Below are 6,194 nucleotides of genomic sequence, written 5' to 3'. Positions count from 1 at the left end.
GAGAGGAAGGAAGGAAGGAAGGAAGAAAGAAAGAAAGAAAGAAAGAAAAAGAGAGAGAGAGAATGGAAAGGAGAGAGAGAGAGAGAAAGGAAAGAAATAAAGGGAAGAAAGAAAGAAAGAAAGAAAGAAAGAAAGAAAGAAAGAAAGAAAGAAGGAAGGAAGGAAGAGGAGGGAGAGGGAGAGAGAGAGAGAAAGGAAACGAAAGAAAGAAAAAGAAAGAAAGGGAGAAAGAAAGGAAGGAAGGAAGGAAGAAAGAAAGAAAGAAAGAAAGAAAGAAAGAAAGAGAATGGAAAGAGGGAGAGAGAGAGAGAAAGAAAGAAAGAAAGAAAGAAAGAAAGAAAGAAAGAAAGAAAGAAAGAAAGAAAGAAAGAAAGGGAGAAAGAAAGAAAGAAAGGAAAGAGGGAGAGGGAGGGAGAGAGAGAAAGGAAACGAAAGAAAGAAAAAGAAAGAAAGGGAGAAAGAAAGGAAGGAAGGAAGGAAGGAAGGAAGGAAGGAAGGAAGGAAGGAAGGAAGAAAGAAAATCTGAGCAAACCATGGATGGACAGAAGACATGCCTAGTTTAAGGAAAAGAAGGATGAGGTGACATGATAGCATCTTCCAATATCTCAGCACTTCCCGCAAAGAAGAAATGTAAAAAAAGATGCTGAGACTCTAGAAAGAGTGCTGACAGTGTGACATGCATAAAAAAGCAAGCAAAGGTCTGTTCGTGGTCATTTTGACTTGTTTCTTTTTTTTAACTTTTAATTTTTAAACCACGGCTTGCACACACTCCATTAAAAGACATAATGCTTATGACATTTAAGTTACAGCGATGAGACAGCCATTGTCCCCAAACAGGGAACTTGTAGCCGAGACATTTGTCAAGCATTATTTAAATTTGTCTTTTAAAAACCACGCTGTTTTTAACATCTGGAGGATGGTTTAGTTGTTGTTGTTTTTTATGCACAATTCTTCTGAGGTTAAGTTTGGCTCTGCGCTGGGGTGGTTTCCCCCCCATCTATTTATAAGGACGCATTACGGTATAGTTAAATCCGTGCCCGTTATATTTATTTTACCGTTTGTTGCGCAGAGCGTAAAACCAGCCTGGCTTGGGGTTGTCTGTTTGGTTTTTTTTTTTGGTCTTTCTTAAAAGTTTTGCTATGGATCGGATGTCACAGCCGAGCTACTTCCTTGCAACGCCTGCAGCTTAGCATAATAGTTCACAATAGCATTCCTTTGGGGTCGTTTATACCTGAAATGCAAGTTTCTAGCCCTCAAGACAAATTTGATACCTTTGGAAACAAAAGGAGAAACTTCGGGGTTGGTTTTTTTTTTTTTTTTGTCAATTTTTGACCTGGTTTTGTTTTCCTGCAGTAACTTCACACCTGCTCTTACGAAAAGGAAACCACAAATTATGAGTCACAACTTACATAAAACACACACACAGGGACACACAGACACACACACATGTACACACACAATTAACAATGATCTACAAAACCCCTCCAAAACATTTTTTAAACATTTGTGTATTTATACTGTTCTTCTTCTTGTCTTTTTATTGTTTACATACAAATATATTGAATACATTCCAATCGCCATAAAGCAAAACTAAAAGCAGAATAATATATATGCAAATATATATATATACAAATTTTTGTACAAAAATTTCTGACCATCATATAATATGTTATCTCCTCTATCATTCTAATACTTATATTCCTCTATCAATAATACAAATAGAGTCTCTTTCCAAGTCCCCTTCACCTGAGTCTTTCGCCTTCCAATTTCTACCTCGTGTTTCTAACCACTGATAAAATCTATTCCATGTTGAATAGTATTCTATATCTCCTTCATCTTTTTATTTTTAGCATTAGTCTGTCCATTTCTACACAGTCTAGTATCTTCCTTATCGTCTCATACTCTAAACGGGGTGTTTTCGTTCTTCCACCGGCTGCGCGTATACGAGTCTTGCTGCGGTCAAAATATATAATATTAAATATATTTTAATATTGTCATAACCCTCTGATGTGATACCTAGTAAAAACAGTTCTGGTTTGAAATGTATATGTTGTTTGGTCATTTTTTTCTAGCCACGTATGTATTTGAGCCCAAAATTTCCTTGCTTTTATACAGGTCTACCACATGTGGTAATATGTAATTGTTTACATTTCCAACTTGGAAACATATTTTTATACATTTTTAGCTAATCTCGCCAGGGGCAGATGCCACCTATATAGAACATTTTATAGCAATTTTCCTTTTCTTCTTCTTTAAAATACATAATGCTTAATGAACAGTGTATTGTCTGGGTCTATTTGTTCATACAAAGTATTAATAAGTTGATAATGAGAATAACATTCATACTAACAACCATAAATTAAAAAACTAGTAATTGCTTATTTATAATAGAATCCTTACAATCTTATACATATATTTATGATGTGCTTAAAACCTCTTTTCTGAATTCATTTCTTCTTGCAGCACCAATGCAGATAATCCTTTACTTACAGCCATTCGTTTAGTGACTGGTCCAAGTTACAACGGCACTGAAAAAAAGTTACTTAGGACCAGCATTTACACTTAGGCCACTGCAGCATCTTCCTGGTCACGCGATCAAAATTTGGATGGTTGGATCCGAATGTTGAAAATACAAACAAAAGCAAGGAACATATTACCATGCATGGCGGACATGCTCTGTAGCGAGAAAATATTGGCTAAGGACAAAAAAAATGGATAGAAGAAATAATTAAACAGCAAGTTGAATCAAGACCGGAGACTTTACTATTAGAATGGGAAAATATGATAAGAAAAGAGAGTATTTAATGCTACATTTATTAACGGCAGCAAGAATAACTCATGCACAGAATTGGAAAAACGATAGTAAAGAGGAAAATGTGACAAGAAAAATACTAGTGTGCGCCGAGATGGCTAAGTTGACCGTGGAGATAAAGGAAAGACAGGAAACGGATTATTATTTGACGTGGGATGTACTGTATGATTGGCTAAATAATAGATATAAGAGTTGAATAGAGAAGAAGACAATAAGATAACAAGGTAAAAGATATAGTGGATAAAGATAGATTAAGCAATATAGACAAGTATATAGATAGTTAAGATTTATGTAAAAGTATGTATACTGTCACGAGAGAGCGTTGTAATGAATAGAAATGATGTTGTGTATAAGAAAAATTGTTTTAATAAACATTATTTTTTTAAAAAAATTAAGGGATGGTTGGGAGAATAATTTTTGGGGGTTCCAACTTGAGTCAGGATGAGGCTAGGCTAAATCCAAATGACATCCAGACAGTTGTAAGGGAAAAAAAGCGTATTTATTTCCCAAAGCAAAGAGACTTGCCTATAAGGGCAGCTACAGAGAAAATGGGGTACAGAGATTGTTTTATAAGGGGGACAAGATCTTGGGGGTGGACTTTGGCCATGAAGGCTTAAAGGAAAGGGGGTTGATTAAATCAAGGGTGGTGGGTTGAATCTCTTTCTTTGAACTGTAAACGTTATCATTACGATTGAATTGTGCTGATTGTGTTTTGGGTCTTTGCTCGTTCGTGTTTACAATCTGAAATAAGGGTTTCGTTCTTTTACTTTTTTTTTCCTGTTTATAACAATTTTATTAATTTATGATATAATAACATACCGCAAAAAAAAAAAATACAAAAGGAAATAGTAGGAAAAATAGGGGAGGAAAAAGGGAAGGGGAAAAGGGAAAAAAAGAAAGAAAAGGCATTAACATCCAACTTCAACTTTTTTACTTTTCCGTCATAGCTTAAATTAGCCATTTCTATAACCACAAATCTATCTAATCGGTAAAACCCAAAATAAAAGTTTCATATATTATTTTCCACCTCAAGCATAAAATCCGGTAGCAGTTTCCAGGCAGAAATTATGAAATCGGTGTTTAATTCTAATTTTTGTTGAGAGTTTAAAGGACTTTGAGGCTGTTAACTAGTAACTTGGATGGAGACTTGGGTTAGTTAACCTACGGCTTCCCCTACAATATTTCTAACTCAGTTATGCACATTTATAAATTCTTCCTACTGGATTCTTGACAGCTGGTGTGTATTTACGAGGGTTGTGGAGTGCCCGGAGGTCATGACAATCCACCTTTTGTGACCTTTTGACAAGCCAGGTCAGTGAGGAAGCCAGATGTACTTAACTACCATTTATCCAAAATGCTTGAGCAACGGGGGGCTGGACTAGAAGATCTCTTGAGATCCCTTCCAGCTCTGTTCCGATTGATTTGATTGATTCTTGTTGTTCTGTTAACCATGTGACCAACTTAACAAACTACCATGGTTCACTTAATAACATGGCAAGAAAGTTTGTAAAAGGAGGCAAAAACTCACAAGTGTTTTGCTTAAGGAAGGAAAATCCATAAGGCTGTGGCCTGCCAATATCTCTAGCCACCTGCTGAGCAACTTACTACAACCTTACTACATCTGTGTATCGATTGCAATTTCCCTTAACCGCAGGATCCTGGGTGGGTCACCCAGATTCCCTAAGAGATTCCTTCTTTTTTTGTTCTTTCAAACAGGAGGAATTTCCCACAACATCTTTCTCTCGGGCGCTCTACAAGCCACTTTTAAACCCACATCTACCCTGACTAGGGAAAAGAAACCTTTCAAATGAAGATTTAAGGATGGGGTGGAAACCATCCAGCAAGTAGCTTTGCCGAGCCAGGTTACTTTTAACACCGTACCTTGGAGTTTGTGTGAATGCAGCTGCTGCGACGTGTGAAGAATCCTGGTGCCAATTTAGCCCAACTAGGTGGACGGAACACAACCTGGTTAAAGCATGGAATTCCTGGATTGTTGCCTTGGTACCCCACTTTTCCCGAAAGTGGTGGGGGGAGAGAGGAAGGGAGAAAGAGATGGAGAGAGAGAGAGAGAGGGAGAGGGATGGAGAGGGAGAGAGAAAGGGAGAGAGGTAGAGAAAGAGAGGGAGAGAGAGGAAGAAGAGAGGGGAGAGAGAAAGAGAGGAAGAGAGAAAGAGAGGGGAGAGAGAAAGAGAGGGATGGAGAGAGAAAGAGAGAGGAAGAGAGAGACGGACGGAGAGGGAGAGAGACAGGGCGAAAGAGATGGAAAGGGACGGAGAGGGAGATAGAAAGAGAGGGGAGAGAGGGAGGGAGGGAGAGGAAGAGAGAAAGAGGGGAGAGAGAAAGGGATGGAGAGAGAAAGAGGGGGAGAGAGAGGGAGAGAGAAAGAGGGGAGAGGTAGAGAAAGAGATAGGGAGAGGGAGAGGGAGGGAGGGAGATAGAGAAAGAGGAAAGAGAGGAAGAGAGGGGAGAGAGAAAGAGACAGATGGAGCGAGATGGAGAGAGAAAGAGAGAGGAAGAGAGAGAGGAGAGAGAAAGAGAGTGGGGAGAGAGGGAGAGGGAGAGAGAAAGAGGGAGAGAGGGAGAGAAAGAGAGAGGAAGAGAGAAAGAGAGGGGAGAGAGAAAGAGAGAGGGATGGAGAAAGAAAGAGAGAGGAAGAGAGAGAGGGACGGAGAGAGAAAGAGAGAGGAAGAGAGAGAGGGAGGGAAAGGGAGAGAGGGAGAGAGAGAAGGGGAGAGAGAGAGAAAGACAGACAGAAAGTGACAGAGACAGAGACAGACAGACACACACAGAGAGAGAAACAGCTTCATTTCATCCGGAGCAGAACCGGTTGGGTCAGTCCGGCTGCATTCACACAACCTCCCAAACCAGGTCACAGGCATTTTGCACAAGGGGGAGTCAATGCCCCTCAGGGAATTCCCATGCCTAACCCTGAAAGGGGGAGGGGTTTACCCTGTCTACTTTAACACCCCCCCCCCACATCTCTCATCCCCTCTTCTGCCCCGATTCTACCCCAAGCGAAGGAAACTCATCATTTCTTAGCTTTCCCGAAGGGATAACAGAGTAATAGAGTTGGAAGGGACCTTAGAGGTCTCCTAGACCAACCCCCCCCTCCGTCCGGTCTCAACTAGTTCTTAAACGAACAGAGTTAGCTAGGTTATTCTGGGCTGTCGTCTGGATTTGGGCACCGGCTGGATGTGGGCGGAGGGCAAGAGGGGCGCTGCGGGACCAGCTGCCTCTCCCCGGCTAGATTTAACTCCGGGGGTGGGGAGGGGGGATCCCCTAGATCCCCGGGACCGGCGCCCTGGAGGCAAGAGGGGCTAAATCTGGTCCGGGGGACGTTGCGGGCGTTGCAGAAACGCGCCTGCTCGTCTTCCTCTTCCTC

Source organism: Pseudonaja textilis, chromosome 4 (assembly GCF_049901715.1).
Source record: "Pseudonaja textilis isolate UNSWEBS1 chromosome 4, rPseTex1.2, whole genome shotgun sequence".
Lineage (NCBI taxonomy): Eukaryota > Metazoa > Chordata > Lepidosauria > Squamata > Elapidae > Pseudonaja > Pseudonaja textilis.
Note: the sequence above shows the minus strand (reverse complement) of the source record.